Below are 3,105 nucleotides of genomic sequence, written 5' to 3'. Positions count from 1 at the left end.
TTATACATTATAATAAACATCAACATTGACTTATTTGTATTCAAAACCTAGATGTTGTAGAACAGGTCTGACAATCTTTTAGGTTTCATGATGGATACCAAACCAAAAACAAATAAAATTTGTACAAGACAGTTCCTTTATTTAGAAGTTTATTCTGTGGAGTTTGATATGCCATGTATCAGTTTTCTTGAAACATGTACAGCGAAAACATAACAAATTTCCATATCAGAATTATAAATATATGTGTAATATCATATTTATATTTTCAAACAAAAAAGTTTAAAAGCTCACCCTCATCATTTTCAGATTTTGGCAAAAGAACTTCTGTTTGGTCATTCGGCTTCAGTAAGATGTTTGGCAAGAGCAAGAGACTTCTCTAAACAGCCTTATATCATTAGTGCTGCTGAAAATGGGTAGGTACAACGTGTGCAATTTTGTACCTGTCTCCATTTCCTCTCCATTTTTAAAACCTGGTGGGGTACAGAATTCTATGGCTGAAGGAAACCTTGGTGATTAACATGTTCCTTTTGCATATAGGAAAATATAGATCTTGATTAGTTGAGTTATTTATATAATGGTCTCAAAAATGTTATAGCTTCTGCGACTCCCAATTTTTAAACATCCCAATGTGTGTATCAGGCTTTGTGGCAGCCTCATTTTGTAAAGGATACTGGCAAATGCCACCTATTATAGAAGTGAAATGGGAAAGTCTGGGTGTTTGTCTTTTTTCATGTAGTAACTCACTTTGAACTCTTAAGCAAACTCATCCAAGCCTTCGCAGTTTTGTAAAACAGTTCAATAGTTACAATCTTGACATTGAACACTTGTCTGAAATCATTATAAAACAAACAGAGGAGAGGATTCAATGTAGTAGAATGGTGGGAGAGAGAAGGGAAAGGAACATATACAGTGATTTGGGTATCATTTCATGGAAACGAGGTTTGTTCAGATGAAATAGGACTTAGCTGTAGGAAAAAGATCCACTGATGGGAGAGCTACTAAGAATTAGACTCCTGACGAATTATTTGCCAAAGTACACTCAAGAATGCAGAATTGATTTAGCATGCATTTGTGAACGAAGGATTGGGTTACTGGTTGAAACAAGAGAACCCCTCCTTTTTTGTTTTTAGTCCAAGGAGAAATTATATGGCTCTGAATTCTGAGTACCAAAAGAATGAGGAATCAAGTGTCCAACTTGTAGAAACTAAATAGTTTATGACAAAATGACTAGTTGGAACTGATATCAAAGAAATATCTATTCTTATAGTTTATACCAAAGCCACAATTGTTGTACTTAAAGAGATTGAATTTTGGATAGGCTAAAGTGAAATGTCCTAGTACATTCATTTTTTTTAACGATTGCCAATAGCTTTTGTACAATAGGGCTGCCACAAAGCTTGCTACACATGCTGAAATATTTATTTCCACTTGAGAATTTGGGGGATGATGAATTTTTGAAGAATTATAAAAATAGCTAAGTGAGAAATAGATCTGAAAAATGAGTAACAGCTTGAGGTTTTTGCCCATTCGTGGTCTAGCTTCAAAAAAGAATCTTAGGGTTAATGGACACATTCTGGATAATAGATTAATTCATCTGTATGAGCCCTGTAAATATAATTGTTAAATAGCCAAGGAGTCTGGTTTGGTCTTCCTTTTCCAATATGATTTGAATTTTCTAGAACTCTTGTTTCTTTGTAAATAAAAGGAAGTAAACACTTGGAGAACTGATAACGAAAGGATAGAATGTTAAAGAAAAAGATAAGATCTTGGAAGGGGGTCAGTGAGAAAAAGCATTATTTACAAAAGAATGTTGATTAAACTGAGATCTGAATTCTCAACAGTAAAATGAAACTACCCGGAAGTAAAATATCTTCAAAATGTTGAGAAAAGGAATCTGTCAATTTAGAATTATATCTCTAGCAAAAATATCTTTAAAACATGAAGGCAAAATAATAACATTTAAGACAAATACTAATAAAACTTAATCATTGCCAGCAGACCCTTTATAAATAATGGAATTCTAAATTGTATTCTTCAGTAAGAACCATGATTTCAGAAGGAACATCTAAGATTGAAGGACTGTTGAACAAAACCCAGCAAATATTTTAAAAATTTAAATAAACACAGACTATAAGACACTATAATGTTTATATACACTCCCCATCCCCATTTCCATCCCCCTCCTACACAATCCTAATGGACAGTTGCATATAATAACATAATGATCAGATTCCATGTGTTCCGGTGTTTTAGAAGTGAGTAAAGATGTCGATTAACTTTAGACTTTACGTTAGATATGCAGGGTGACATTTCCAGGGTAGCTGCTAAAAGAACAGACAAAAATAACAAAAATAAAAGTAATAGAATATAAATCTTTCAACTTAAAAAAGAAAAGAAAAAAAATGTTCTTAATCCAAAGAAGACATAAATGTGTCCAGTAGAAAGCTCAAATGAGGTAGTTGAAATAACTCGGAATAAAACAGCAGTCTAAATTATGTAGAGACTAAGACCTCTAGTTAAATTACAAAGATTGTCAGACAAATAAAAAATAAAAACAGGATAAGGATATAGGAAAGTTAAAAGTAAGTAGATGGAAAAACATTTATGAGATCAATACTAACCAAAATAAGGTTAATATAGCTATATTAATATTTTATATCAACCCATATTTGTGGTTAATAAAACTTTAAGTCAAGAAATCTTGGCATTGTTAATGAGAATTTTTTACTTAATAAAACTTTCAGTCACCAGCAATAGATAAGACTAGAGAGATAAGCAGGCATCCAGTCTTGGAGGTTTGTTGCACAGTGCTCCTCAACCCTGAGTTTGTATCAGATCACCTGCAGGGCTTGTTTAAATGCAGATTTCTGAGTCCCACTCCTGGAAGTATGGGTTCAGTAGGTCTAGGCTGAGGTTCATGAATTTGCATTTCTAATACATTCCTGGACATGCTAATGCTACTGGTTCAGAGAACATGTTTGGCGTAGCAGGTACCCCACATTTAGGGCAGTGAGGTCAAGCATGACGGAAAACTCATTGGAGATGATACCATTCATTGAGAAGAGGGAACCAAGGAGGAAAGATGTTATGTTTTATTCCGAACAC

General features: G+C 33.5%; 1 protein-coding gene across 2 annotated transcripts in view; it reads left to right on the top strand.

Annotated features, from left to right (window-relative positions):
- WDR72 (WD repeat domain 72) overlaps positions 1–3,105 on the top strand; it is a 216,534-nt gene that overhangs the window by 36,156 nt on the left and 177,273 nt on the right. The gene's annotated exons all lie outside the window — the stretch shown is intronic.

The sequence above is a fragment of the Pteropus vampyrus genome, unplaced genomic scaffold (assembly GCF_000151845.1).
Source record: "Pteropus vampyrus isolate Shadow unplaced genomic scaffold, Pvam_2.0 Scaffold19, whole genome shotgun sequence".
Lineage (NCBI taxonomy): Eukaryota > Metazoa > Chordata > Mammalia > Chiroptera > Pteropodidae > Pteropus > Pteropus vampyrus.
The sequence above is the reverse complement of the archived record's forward strand: the minus strand, read 5'-3'. Positions and strand labels throughout refer to the sequence as shown.